At 31.3% G+C, this 16,085-nt stretch overlaps 1 protein-coding gene across 3 annotated transcripts in view; it reads left to right on the forward strand.

The window, feature by feature from the left end:
• The first annotated feature begins 2,897 nt into the window (after nt 1-2,897).
• The window catches only part of LOC147065569 (uncharacterized), a 63,665-nt gene continuing 50,477 nt past the window's right edge, over nt 2,898-16,085 (forward strand). Inside the window, exons 1-2 of one of the 3 annotated variants that reach the window (XM_085956597.1) lie at nt 2,928-2,971; nt 4,281-4,400. The gene's annotated coding sequence lies outside the window, so the exon portion shown is untranslated. Of the gene's footprint in view, nt 2,972-3,404; nt 3,537-4,280; nt 4,401-16,085 lie in introns of those variants that run through there. The other 2 variants (XM_085956596.1, XM_085956600.1) reach the window with 2 other exon arrangements.

The raw sequence follows: 16,085 nt of genomic DNA on the forward strand, positions 1-16,085 counted from the left end.
TTTTAGATTGCAAAGTTTTATATATGTACTAGCTGACCCGGCAAACGTTGTTCTGCCATATAAATTATTTATAGTGAACATTTTGGTTGTTAAATAAAAAATAACGAATGTATCGTAAGTGTGTGGGGATGGGATATATGACAGAAAGAGGAATAGAGCACTGTAGACGATGACCGCCGATAAAAACAAAAAAACATCAACCATTCATTTTCTCAATTCAAAATGAGTAATGATGTTCATAATGAATGAATTACCTGTGACAGGATCTCGTTGTTTAATGTTTATGCAATATCCGTCTTGTCCCTTCCAGAAAATTAGCGGATATTCGAGAGCGTCGTATGAACGGTGTGTATCAGCGATGAACTCCAGATTATTGTTTCTTCTTCGAATCACAATTTCTCGCGTCGATGTGCGGTCGCCAACCATGATTCCAGCAATGTCGTCAACAACAGGCGCATTGAATCGAAGCACGTGCTCTCCAGCTGGTGTTTTATCAGGATTGATGACAATAGCGTGATTGTCACTTTGCAATTCGTGCATGTGTGCTTTGAAGAATTTCAATTATTCATTGTGCTCATTCAACAGGGTGTCCAGTTCGCCGACGATGCGGCTGGCATTATGCGAATTGAGGCTATTGTAGCCACAACGTGCATCCACATGATTGATGTCCTCACCGCCCATAAAGTAGATTTGTAAAAATTTATGTGGTTCGTTTGGCATTGGCAGCAATGAGCCTACTTTGTGGTATACTTGGCCTTTGATTTTGAACGTAGAATGGAATTGTTGACCATTTTTCGCAGTATTGTGAACTATTTCTGTTGCTCCGAACGAAGTCTTTTGGAAGCATGAATTGAATGTGCGAAAGGACTTCAGGAACAGGTTTGAATCTGGAACCGTGCCGATGAGCAAGCCGTTCAATGGTTCTGGTGGTATCTCAATTTCTGGTAGTTGCACTTTTCCTGATGCGCAACACATCCCGGCTGACTCATGTTTGAATTTGAGCGCATGACAATGGGGACATTCTCTGTCCATAGCACCAATCAGCACTTTCGGATGAGCGGAATATTCAATATCTGGCTCGTACTCGAATGCGAGACGAAGGAACGAAGCGGAAGTAAATGTTCGATGTACTTGTTGGCGTTGTCGGTCATTTGCTCTGCGTGTGTTAACTACGAACCGGCGCGCTTGGCTCCGTTCCAATCGTCGTTGTTGACTTCGTTCAGCTCGTGCCTCTTGTGATTGGGATGCACGCAATTGCGACATGCTTACACGCACGTTTTTGCTATCTTGTTGGATTTGTTCGTTTGTTCTTTCTGATCTACTATTTCGCATGTTTGTTGCTTTATTCGTTCGATGGCCCAAATGGCCCCCCTTGCGTCTTGATGGCATTGTGCACTGTAATACACGCACATAAAAATAGATAAATTAAAATAAATCGCACAAAATTTTGCACGCACTGCGTTGTGATATGCCGAATGAAATGTCAAAATGACGCGGCGTTTCTCTTGAATTCTTCTCGGACGTAGCGCCATCTGTCATTCAACAACATAAATAATTTCGTTCTGTTTGAAATACGAACCACGGTTAAATTTGTTCATACAAAAATAATAAAATCGCGATTAAAAAAAATGGGAGGGTGGGGGTAGGAGGGTGGGGTTAGGAGAGTGAAAATTTGGGGTTATAGGTATTTTTTGATGCAAAATAATAAAAAAATACAAAAAGAAATTTTCAAAAAAATAAAAGAAAAAAAATTCTGGATAGAGATACCCTAATCACCTAGCGGTATGAAATATATTTGTTGACCTATTCTCATACCTAAAAAATATACATAAAAAAATTCATAAAAATCGGTCGAGCCATTTCGGAGGAGTTCGACCACAAACATCGTGACACGAGATTTTTATATATATAGAGATATAAGTAAATTTTAATTTCAATTAAATACATATAATGTGCACACAAAATCATAAGACGCTCACAGTTGAAATCTGGGTCTCAAATCATAACACAGAATTATTTTTTTGCTTAGATAATTTTTAATTTAAAATCATTTTTCATCAAGTCAAACTCGATCAATATTTTGAAAACGTAAAAGTATTCTTCTGTACCTGAGAGCCAGACTGTTCTATCTTCAAACAGAATAGTTTAGGAAAAACGCAATTTAAGATTGTTTTATTCCATTATTTCTAATATGTAGGTACTGGCAGTTTTATTATTTTAATAATTTCAGTTTTCTCTTATAAATTGTCTAAAATATAATTTAGCTGAAAAAAACTTTATTATCTTTTGCGAAAAAGTGCAATTGTTATAACAATTTAATTGTAAATTCTTAAAAACCAATCTGATTTAATTCTAACTTAATATTTTTGTAATTTGTAAACTAACTATGTATAAAACTGGCTATGATCTTTGTTGATAGAGTACCTTGTAAAAACTATAGTTCAATCTTAGACTAATTTTAAAGTACAAGTTATGCTTTTAATTATATTAGAAGCATTAGACATAATATGAAATATATGAAAGATGTTTCAATGTTTTTAAACTAAGTAATATAATAATATCGGGCTATTTTTTAACAACGTTTGCTTACTACCACGAAATATTTGTATAGAATCATTGCCAAGAGTGTTACAAATTATAATTAGTGCATTAGGTATTTAGTGAACGGCCGGTGAATCAATCGATAAAAATGCAATACAATAAAAAAAACCATATTACAAGTAATCGAATACGTCACACAGGTATTTCATATAGCGACTTGCAAAGGCAGTTTTATTAATATCAAAGTCTGAATCTGGATTTCCTAAGGGTGGGGGCTTTAATATTTTTGACCGGCTGCTAGTTTTCCCAGGGTGGGGGGCGAAGGCTCGTAAGCAAGCCCGCGGCCTAAGAGTAGCATTCACAGTTCTCATCTTGTGACGATAACACGCGTCTGTAGACCGCTTGGAAATATAACCCGCTCTTCTTCGATGTAAGTTCTACAAAACAATGTTTTGAGACTGATTGTTTATTAAATTATCACACACAAACCGACAAAACCTGCGTGCGTTTACGAACAAACCATCGCATAACAAACGCGCGAATGAACGCATTTTCAAAAAGCTTTTGAATTATTCTTTACGTTTGAATAATTTGGCGGGAACGCGGGTTAATTTTATTGGTTTATTGTGGCCATGTAAAAAAATCAATTTATTTTAATATGCAATGACGTCTGAAGGTCGTTTTTTTTATAAAAATGTGTCTTAATGTTTTTTACGTAGGTGTGTTTGAATTTTAAAAAAGGTATCTGATCCAAACGGCGAGCGACTTATTTCCAAAATGTTTAACAAAAAACGTGAATTAATAAACAATTTTAAGAAGTGTTTAATTAGTGTTTGAAATATTATAAATGACATAAAGTGAGTGTTCGCGGAGTGATTAACATTACCGGTTTGATATAGTTGCCCGTTTTTGGATCAAATGCGCGGTGTTGGTGTTCAACAGTTGTCATCTCAAAATTTCCATCCCTAAAAAATGAGTGTCTTATCAACATCTAGGTATTGTGTCATAACAATATTATAACTATTTTGTTTATATCTCACCATTAACTGTAAATTTTAATTAAGTAAAAAGTATTTTTAATTGAATAATAATTGGTTGTTCAAATAAATTTGATTTTACTTCATTATTATTAATTGGTGTTTTTTTACTGTGAGAACTTTGACATGACACAATTTGGAGCACCAATATCTTGTATAATCTTTATTATTATTTAAATTTTAATAAGATATTATTTCGTAAAAACAGTAAAGACTTGTTTTCAAAACAGATGACTGGTTAATTAGGTTTTTGGGGCCAGTCGTATTTGCATGTTACATGATTGATTTTGAAAACCGACGCCTCACATTGCGCTGGCAACACCCGTCATCGCCCAAGTTGAAAGTTGTCGCCGTCTCGCTGGACCGTGGCGCGACCAACACTTTTACTTTCATGTTTTATATTATACGTATTTCAATACGCTTTTATTATTGAGATTTCTCGCTATCGCCGTACATCGCAACCAACTATTAACGTGGCTTTCTTGACAACAAAATCACATATCGACAATAATAATTAACACAACAACGAAAATTCTGTCCTTTTTATTTTATTTTATGGCTATCAAATATAAATCATTTTGTTGATAATATAATTATTCACACATAGACAATAATAATTAATAATCGAATTAAGTACGAAGATTCCAAATTTGAAATATTTTACTTATTTATATGGCTAATGAATGAAACATTATTATGCAGGTCACAATATTAATCAATTAATTTAAAAAAAAAAAGTGAATTTTAAAAATAGTTACACTATAATACATTAAAATAACGTGATACTTCTTTTAGAAGGCAACTGAATACGGTCAACTTTTGGTAAGTGGAGTTACTTTTTAAGCAAACCGGCTGGATATGCCTGACTTGCATAAGTAAATCAGTCACTTTCTTCTCGGTTATGCTGTGTTGTTTTTTTCGTTTGACGTTTTTCCGTTCGCTTGTGTCGAATAATCGACATCGAATCGACCGTTCGACTATTATTTGTTAACACTCAGCCAGTTTACTCAGGGCTCCGGAGTTGTGCAAACAGTTTCAAAATTTTTTGGAGCTCTGATATCTCGGTATGAAACGAAAGAGGTATTTTGTCACAGCAGTTTCATAATTAGCAGTAATATGCAATGATTCAGTTTTTTATTATTGACGAAATTAAGGTGATTAATTAAAAATAATCATAGCATTATTATTTCTAGCAGGGTAACCCGAGTTTGTAGACCTTATAAGTTTAATTCTCAAGGTCTCGCCATAGATAAGATTCGCCCTTGACAGTTAAACTCATACCCTCATGTCATTAGTACTTATGACAAAGATAATATTATTCATTAAATTTTAGTGTTGGGTAAAACTATATTTCTTTTCATGCGTTCAAATCCCTCGTTTGAGTGAAATTTACATGTTGTTTTTCAATCAATGTGTCTGAATAGATTCAGGTCATGACCCCAATAAGTTGGACAAATGGGTGTTAACTAATTCTCATAAAATGCCTTTAACCAAAAAAGGACCGTGTTGATATATTATAATATTATGCTCCGTCTTAAGAAATGACAATGGAAAAAAATGCTTTATGGGTATAGTTAAGTTAAACTCTCATAGATGCCTTAAAACTGTCCCTTTATTGTTTGCACTACAATACCTATATTTAGTTTAAACTTTCTATAATTTATTTCAATAAAGTTACCAAAATCCATAACCTTCCGACAACATGTTTTGCATTTTTCTAGAATTATTAACGTAGATTTGTGATACATATAATTAGCACCCACACACAATTTACTATTAATTGATTCCATTAAATAATTATATATAATATATGTATAATTTACAGCGACTGCAGACTATTTATCTTACTGTCTATGCATATACAATGATATTTAAAAAAAAAAATAAAGAAAAAAAACGTATGAGACAGGTTTGATAATGGTATCTTCGAGCTTGCCCATGCATTGATGTCTTTTTCGTAGTGTTTATAATGAGATACCTACAATTATTATTACAAACGAGTGTTTTATCTAGTATCTGCATATTTATTACGTTACAATACCATGTCGATATTGACAACACCCAGATTATAAATTATTTACTTATTTAAAATTATAAAAAATAAAATTAATAGGCGTTCCATCTGAGAGCGTGACACAAAACATTGTATTCGTTCAATCTAATTGGATAAACAACAACTTATTAATTTATAATATAATTGATTGTTTCATTTCAATCAATATTTTTGATATATTTTGATTTGAATATTTCAATTATTAGCTTCACTTATAACTAACAAAGTTATTTTGTATCGGCACAGAATCATATACCTATGCTCAATTCATTGTCAAATGAAGATGTACCTGATATTCTTCTAATTCTTCAATCTTTAACAAGCTAATCAAATAAAAATAGCTTTGCATATACACGTCAGTTTATATTAGTATCATTAAATATACATAGAACTTAAATCATCATTAAAGAAAATCGTAAATAAATTTAGACCTCAATCAATAGTCAACAGTAGCTGGTGTAAATATATAGGTAAATTTATTCTTTACTGGTCAGAATGGCTTAATTGCAAAACTCTTCCAGTTTAACCTATATAGATCGGATAGCATAAGTGTAAATGTAGTTATGCGTAAGAATATACTAACTCTGGGACCGAGCTGTTCAAATCTGTTCAACCAGCTATTGGGATCATCAGGTCGTCCGACCTGGTTTCTACTAAGGTCAACTTTACTGCATTAAAAAAGAAACTGATCTTTTAGTTTAGATTGGTTTTCTATCGCTCTTTTCTGTCATTTTCTATTACATGTATTCTTTTCTTTCATGAGCCGCTATTTTTAAATTAACACATTGATCATTTTTATCTGCATAGCAACCTACATCACGGGACTTCTAATACAATCTAAATAATTACAATTTTCCTAATTAATATCATGTCCTAAATAGGTATTTTCTGTTTGTATAAACATATGCCACTATTTTCTTAATATTCTCAAATCATGTTAATTGGCATTCAATTTATTAATACATAAATAAACATATATTAATATTACCAATAATTTTGTATTGTTTATAGTTAAGTCATGTAGAGTTATTATGTAGCATATAATTTATGTATTTAGTTGCGTATCAAAAACGATCACGTAAAATCCATTAAAATCAAAGATCTTCGCATCTATGAAGTAATGTTACACTACAAAAACTTTCAAAAACCTTGTATCGTACCTAAATTAAAACTAAACAAGAAAATAATTGGAATAAATTATTCTTTATACTATATCATTTTATGTATGTATGTCTGGAAAAGTATTTCACAGATGCGTATATTATTATTATGAATTTTTAATAGGCACATCACAAATTACACAGCATTTATAGTACTTATTTATGACCCATAAATCATTAAAGAAATTGAGGCAGTTATTTACATTTTATTATTACGGCAATACGTTTTATCTTCGAAACTCTTAAATGGTCCAAGAAACCATATTAAAATACTAACCAATTAATTTTAATTAGGTGTACTATCTGATGTGGATCTTTGCCACGTCTGTAGGTGTGGGAATGGGATGATTTGGCACCGCGAACTGGCCTCCGCCGATTGGCTTCCGGTAATTGGCCGCCGGTACAATCGGACGCCGGCCCAATTGGACGCCGACCCAATTCGACGCCGACCCAATTGGCCTCCGGGAGGATTGGACGCCGCACAGTTGAATTAAATGCGCAAAGGAATAGACGTACGTTACGATGTTTTGGAGTAAATAAGCAAGTCAGTTTAATATGCTTCTATCTTCTCAGTAGTTGTACCTTACACATTTCGCGTTTGACACATTTTTAATATAGATTGAGAAAAATTATTATGCCTTATGATGTTTATTAAAAGAAAATAATTCTTCCCTCGCTAAAACTTAAAGATGTGCATAATCAATTAATTTATTGTCTATACATGGGTACTTATTTATATTTACAACAAATATTAAAAATAATGTTAGATGTTAGAATGAAAATTACATTATATTTCAGCGTTTTATCGACTTAATATTATAATAAAGCTTAAATATGTATATTATTATGCATAAATGCGTATTTTAAGATAGTATGAAATTACAAACAAAATATTAAGTAAGTTATCTGCTAAGTATAAATGTTTCAGTAGTTTGATTGATAAACTACTTAGGTACTGGGTGCCGGACGAAATCCCGAAGGCCAAAATCCCGAAAAATAAAAAAAATACAAACATCAATAATTGCGCAATTTTTGCAAGAGAGACAAAACCCATTTTTTGTGGAAATATAAAAAATGTAAAATACAAACATCAATAATTGCGCAATCGTGAGCGCAATTTTTGTAAGAGAGACAAATACCATTTTTGCGGAAAATGGGTTTTTCCGATTGCGCAATTTTTTTCACGAGAGATTATTTTGTAGAACGAATGGATTTTGTGCATCTTACAAAAATTGCGCAATTTACGATTGCGCAATTACTGATGTTTGTATTTTACATTTTTTTTATATTTCCACAAAAAATGGGTTTTGTATCTCTTGCAAAAATTGCGCAATTATTGATGTTTGTATTTTTTTATTTTTCGGGATTTCGGCCATTCGGGATTTCAGCATTCGGGATTTCGGCCTTTGGGATTTCGTCCGGCACCCAGTACCTAAGTAGTTTATCAATCAAACTACTGAAACATTTATACTTAGCAGATAACTTACTTAATATTTTGTTTGTAATTTCATACTATCTTAAAATACGCATTTATGCATAATAATATACATATTTAAGCTTTATTATAATATTGAGTCGATAAAAAGCTGAAATATAATGTAATTTTTATTCTAACATCTAACATTATTTTTAATATTTGTTGTAAATATAAATAAGTACCCATGTATAGACAATGAATTAATTGATTATGCACATCTTTAAGTTTTAGCGAGGGAAGAATTATTTTCTTTTAATAAACATCATAAGGCATAATAATTTTTCTCAATCTATATTAAAAATGTGTCAAGCGCGAAATGTATAAGGTACAACTACTGAGAAGATAGAAGCATATTAAACTGACTTGCTTATTTACTCCAACAAATCGTAACGTACGTCTATTCCTTTGCGCATTTAATTCAACTGTGCGGCGTCCAATTTTCCCGGAGGCCAATTTGGTCGGTGTCGAATTGGGTCGGCGTCCAATTAGGCTGGCGTCCGATTGTACCGGCGGCCAATTACCGGAGGCCAATCGGCGGAGGCCAGTTCGCGGTGCCAAATCGTGCTAGACCCTGTAGGTGTTTATAGTCAACAGACTTATTAATGAGGAATCATTGTTATCCATTTTTTCAAGACGTTCGGTCCATGCTCTGGATTCAGATACGCATTATATTAATTTAATTCGGTTAAGATTTATTATTTATTAAAACCTTAAATAGAGACATCGTTTCTTAAAAGTATTCATTTATAATGAATAAAAGATAACAGCGATATAATTATTTTATAAACAGGGACAATATACGCATTTCTTATTTTGTTATTGATATTTTTATTTTCTACAATCATTAATGAAAATGCAATTCATTATCTTACAAAAATATATATTATGCATGTAAGATATGTGCTTATACAAATAACCGATTTCATTTATAGACAATGACACATTGCACATTCCTTATTACTAATTCAGCACTAAATAATATGCACTAATTTCACTAATTAGACTTATTTCGTTTTATAATCAAGTTTGCACAAACTACAGATATGTACCAAAATTATTGTATCTTCCAGAGTCAGTTGAACTTTTGAATCCATTCATAATAGAAACCTTCTTTCATTTTTTATATATGGTTTTTATAAACAATAAAAATGCACATAGTGTTATAATACACAGCTTCTATCATGACGTGAGATAATAAATTCATCAACGACACAGTATAAATTTATGAATTTCCGTATTCTAAAGAGTAAAGGTTATATTAAAATATATTTTAACAAGGAATACTTATTAGCCATCCACCTAACTTATTAATCTTTTGCTTTGGAATAAATACACATTGAATTAATATAACTAAATTTTATCTGAAAAAATAACATATCTATTATGATTTGGAATGCGTGATTAGAATTCTACCCACGCCTTTAGATATGGATATTATAGCACTACTTCACCGTGGTTTCGTTCTTTATAATAATTGAGCAGTATTATAAAATAAGCAAATTGCATACATCATCAGTTACCACATTTCACCGCATCGTCAACGCAGCTCACAACGGCGCCAACTCTACTTTCATAATAAGAAAATGAAAGTGACAAAAAAAAGTAATAATTGATTATGACCAATACAATCATAAATGAGATGAATAATCTCTGACAGTCTATAACGGAACAGCTCGGCACCATAACACATGCTTGCCGTTACGAAAGACTTTTTTAGAACGTGTCTACAACGTCATTTTACATAATAAGGCTTACTTTAGATGTGTTCGCATAAATTTACATTTATTTTTATGGCCATTCTACAGAAACTAATGGTAGATATTTTCATTCACATAATACCACAAAACCCTGATTGCCTTGTGATAGTCAGTGCTTAAATATATTCAATTTATTTTAAAGTATAACTCGAAAAATCATTTTATAAATTCATTGGGCGGTTGATTCAAATACCGATCGATTCAAATTCAGCTATAACTCATAAACCACAAGAGTAATATCAATGAAGCTTACTCAGCTTATTCCTTATATTGATGATACAAACTTAGGAGACTTTTAGTAGGCTTTTTTTTGATTGTCAATATTTAAACATAAACTTCTCAAATATAATTCACTTGCAACAATATGTAAGTCCGTGTCCGGAAATTTGTACATAAGCAGTTGGCCGTAATACAGTTAATCGTGATATGTTGTATTGTAAATAAATAGCTGTAGAATATTGAAATCAATTCCTTGCCAAAATAAACTACCTACTTAAAATATGGAATGAAAAGCAACAAAAGAAACACAGAAGAAAATAGGTAGGTAAGTAAATTAGAAATACAGTGTAATTTATATAAAATTAATTCTGATATGTATCAATAAATAGCACATTATTGTTCTTTAATTATTTAATCTAATAACATTGTAACAGTACTGTTTGCAATCCTCCACGAAAAACGCTTATTTTTTTAAATCTCAATGCTATACATACGGGAATCTCTTTCCGGTAAGACAGCTCACGGTAAACTGTGCTACGGTGAAATATAATACGTACAATTTACATGTAACCATGTGAGTCATGGGTAGAGAAGTGCGCGCCTATAAATCGAACAATTAAATACGAATTAGTTTGCTTTTATTTTGTATATATGACTACTTTATATTTTCTTTTCTAAGGTCATGGACTATCGGTAGTAAAATAATATAATTATAAATCAGATAGGTAGCTATATTTTTTTTATTATACACAATACTGTGTGCATATTTTTATCTATTTGGTATTATATACATACCCACAGTGGCCTGGTTGGTACAGTAGTCGTCTCTCAAGCCATGGGTCGCGCGTTCCATCCCGTGACTGGCATAAAATACGTTATTTTTCAATATGTTTTTTTATCCATTGAAATAACTCAATGGTTTGAGTGAATATCTAAAACCTATTCTTCCTAATACGAAGTCTATTAATGTAACCTTCACTAATTGCAAAGACCAATGTGACACGAAATAGGAACGAAATTATTTTGCTTTTTTCAACTGCAAATTGGTATATAGACGATAATTATTTTAAGAAAATGTTGATTTTATGTTAATTCTGGAATGCCATAGTAAGAATGTTGATTATAATATTTAATCAAATCTTGCATTATATATTAAATATACACCTGTATCAAACCGGTTACCATAAACATACAAAATATATAAGTATATTATACATTTACGTATATTAATTTATAGCTATATAAACTATTAAAAGTTTCTATAATATAATTTAGATACTTTCGAACTCTCTTAAAATTATTTAATAAAATGCATTTGCATATTTCTGTTACCGTTATGAATAAATAAATATTTCATTTCGTGTTGATGAAACACAAATAGATTGTAAAATCTATTTTTTTACAATTTTTAATGTTATATTTATTTATATTTGTAATGTTGTAATATGTATCTAAATCCAGCGACTGTCAGTAATTGATTGAATTACTAGTAACATAGTAAACAAACGTTTTGAGCCACTTGCACTTTTTTACAACGTTTTTATTAGCTCGTATTCTTGTTTGTCCGGTGGTTGTTTGTCCAGTACAAATCTTGCAATCGATTTTTAACTAACTTCCCGACTAGCTAGACATTTGAAACTTTTAGAATATATCAGAACACGATGCCAATGCATTCTTTTAATACTTTTAGCCATCTTTAAGCATAATTGAATTCATTTTCAGTTAATTCTGTTTTGTATGGAAAGTTATTTCAGAAAAATCCGTAAAAAGTAAAAGACTATTATTGGTTGCTAAGGGGGTGGTCCTAGCAACTAAATTATTAATATATACGTGCGTTACTATGAAAATCAGAATGAAATGTCAAAATGACATTTCAGTATTCTATATTTGTTTGTTTTTTATTTAATATCAAGTACAAGTTTGAGCATATTGAGTATAATAATTCAACAGAAAATTTAAAAACGTTGTAAGTATATAAAAAGTTCTTTTTATCTTGTAATTATTATTAGTTGATCTCACATACTATGTTAACAATGTTTTACAAGGCATTCATTATGTATATATATTTACACTCCTGTTTACTTATGTATCTAGTATTCTACCTCTTCTTTTCTATTTCTAAATATATGTCATTTATTTTCAGCTGAATTTATCATTTATCAGTATGCTTTTTTTAAATTCACTTAACGACTTTCGAAATCAAAATACAGACCCAGATAATAATCATTATTTTTTTAAGTATCTATCTATTATCCCTTATAGCAAAATTTAAATGTAAAGCTACTTATAAATGCACTACTGTGCAGGCTTCATGTAGCGATTTCTTAGAATATCCTCAGCTGTGCCTAAGCGACGATGGCGTCATGTCACGTAATCGAGATGTTGTTTAATTCAACATTGCACAGGCGCTATCTCCGAGGACTTTCCCCGACATTGTATTGTGTCACGATACCATTTCACTCTTCATTATTAATTAATATGACCGACGTACAAGGACGCTATTTTTGACAATAGAAAACAGTTATAATATACTGTGACTTGAATTTAGTCGATATGGAAGCATGTTTAGTTTAACAATTTATTAATTCATCATTTTTAGTCATCATCAGACAGAATATATTTATTTATTTATAAATGTAACTATCTTTGTTGATCAAATATTTACCTTGAAAATCCTCACTATTATAATTTTCTTGAAATATTCTCGGGTAGAGTATGATTTGAATACTCGTATATTGCTTGCCGGACGAGTGCTTAAACCAATTAATTAGATTACTGACTCACTACAAAGATTCTAGTTATCAGTTTCATTGGTTAAAACATTCACTCATCAAACGAAAAAAATGTATTCAAAATCCATTAGATTCAGGATTTTTATAATATGTAGTCTGTCATCTAATGTGTTTATTATCAACTAATTATCAAAAAAACTATTTGTACGACATATCAAAGCCGCTAAAAGATTAGTCAATCAAAATACATTTGGTTTTAACCATTGAACATTGAAACATGTGGCAAATAGACATGTACATTATATTCCTCGAAAGATTGTGCGAATATATAATATATATAAAACTTTTCCGTAATCCGAGTATGTTATTTATTATTTAACGGTATCCAAGAGATACTAAAACTCAAACATGATAAAATCCAGCTGGTTTGATGCATTGCATATTATAATTTGGCGGAAACGCGCTATAAAGAACTGGGAACGGTCAAGAGTAATGGCTTGTAGGAGATTTCAATATTATGTTTGCAGCCGTTATTGGTTTTCATATTATAAATACAAGGAAATTGTGACTGGTCATACATTTTTTTATAATGTATCAGCTATAAGGATATATTTACAATACAGTTGTCATAAAAACTAGATCGCTTTTGAATAAGTAACAAAAACGATTTCGATGGAATCTGGTCGATATTAAATACGGAAGTCGTTGTGAGTTATCATGTTATTATTATTCATATTATTACATTTTATGTTTGATTAATGACAGTTACGCAATCGCCGTTCTTGCATTTTATTCAACTTTCCATTTCTAAAATTATCTTTAGCAACAACGCTATAATTTCTAGAATTCTGTGTTAATACATATATAATAATATAATATAATATGCGATAAAAAATAATTTAATATGATGACGAATACTTTTCATACAATTATAATCTTGCTTGTCATTTAAGTACTGGTTTTTAAATAGAGACCTTTTCTGAAATATAATCTGAGTAAAATTATAATACATCTACTTCACAGATATATTTCATTTTCTTTCTATAGAAAAATCGTTGACGTAGTCTGTCATTAATCATATTACTGCTATCAAATCAATTATTTGTATTTTTAAAACTCTTCTACTATTTTCAATATTCTTTCTTTCGACCATGTTCAATCCTAATAGGATCATATGGGCCTCCACAGAGTAGAGGTTCGTATTAACAGATTTTGTTTTTACGAGAAATGGATGTCAGCCACTTTCTCAACCTATTAGGTTCACACCCTGACTCACACACAAATTGAAAAACAATATGTGTACTTGCCAGACCCAGGATTCAAACCTGGGACCCACGGAATTATATTCCAATGCTTAAGCCGCGCGGTCACCGTGGATGTTTCAATATATTATGTACCTTCACAGGATATTGAATTTTTGCCAAATTTTAAATAATGTCATAATTGACAATTTATTAATTTTTTTACCGTATCCGATCCTAATAAAATCATATGGGCAACCGCAGATAGTAGGTTCGTATTAATAGATATTTTTGTTTTTACGAGAAATGGATGATAGCCACTTGCTCAACCTATTAGGTTCATACTATGACTCAAATACAAATTGAAAAATAATATGTGTACTTGCCAAACCCAGGATTCAAACCTGGTACCTAAGCCGCTCGGATTAAAGAGATGAAAATTTTCTTAGAAAGTTTTGAGTTTTCTTATGTCATATTTTCTACATCTTGTAGGAATGTAATATATTATTAAACATCTATATTATAATAAACAAGTAGTAGTGACAGTTTTATATTTAGCGTAGAAGGCGTTCGCACCGTCAATAGTTCTAAAAACAGATACTTATTTACCACCAGCTAACTGCCAAATGCATAGTCATACTTAAGTGACCTTAATTAGTAAGGCTAAACTTTATGCCACCAAAATCAGCGACGGTGGAAGTAAGAAAAAAAATCTAGCGACAACTATTACATATGCATATGTATATTAATACTTTGTTCTTTCCTATTACGTACATGAATAATTATGAGTTAATCTATCCAACGGGTTTTAGGTTGTCATTGTGGTCGTTCAATGCCACTTCGGCACTACTATTTGACGAAATTTATCTAGCAGTTGTCCAATCCATTGCCATTTTATCTGCTTAGCGACTGCTATCTTCTCGCTTACTCTTTTCTGCATCTTTATCCATTGGTTAATTTTGTGGTCTCTCCGCGTTCTGGCCAACATGCATCTTCCCATATCACGTTGCGCTACTCGTACTTTTTTAATTTCTCTTACATTAAGAATCCATGTTACATGCATACGTAAGAAGTAGTAGCACACATTGGTTGAATACTTCTACGCATAATGGTAGGTGACTTTTAAAGATAATATTCAGGCGTCCAAATGCTCTTGGTTTTGTGAGAAAGAACAGTAGAAGGAGCTATGGGAGGCTTTCTCATCCAGCAGTGGATCGACCCCGTCTGATGATTATGATTTTAATTCTATGTAGCGGTTTGCTTCACATTAAAATTTGTGCAATGGTAGCGTAAAATAAACCCGAGCCTGAAACCTCTTCCTATAATCTTCACTGAGAAGTAGTTAGTATAAATAAAAATAAAATGCATTTCTATAAAATAAACTTTTTTATTTTAACAATAATTTTATCAATTTAAATTCACATCATGATCTTAAAAGTGAAGTCAGCAATCACAAGTCACTCCTATAATATACGTATATTGTAAATGACATTGGACTTGCAGTGAATTATAATTTAAACATTAAGAAAAATGACCTTATGTTATACTTATTATTAGTGAAGTTTAGGCGAGCTATCAAGAACAGGCGGCATTGTAAAATATATTAAAAGTCAAACGTAAGTATAGTTATTTGACTGTGATTAATTAATAAACTTATAATTTCTCGATCTGTATAAGTGGATATACTATACATAGTTTTCACCATATCGTATGATTAGTCAATACTTTATAATATTTGTTTTACTTTTAATCAGGTCAAATTTACATTTAAACCATGGCGCAGCAAAATCGAAGATAAAATATAATTGAATACTTTATTACTAAACTTGCATACTGCATACTTAATACTGCGAGTGTTCAACTGTTTC

This window comes from Rhyacophila brunnea, unplaced genomic scaffold (genome assembly GCF_057557595.1).
Source record: "Rhyacophila brunnea isolate RB1 unplaced genomic scaffold, BYU_Rbru_1.0 scaffold_6, whole genome shotgun sequence".
NCBI lineage: Eukaryota > Metazoa > Arthropoda > Insecta > Trichoptera > Rhyacophilidae > Rhyacophila > Rhyacophila brunnea.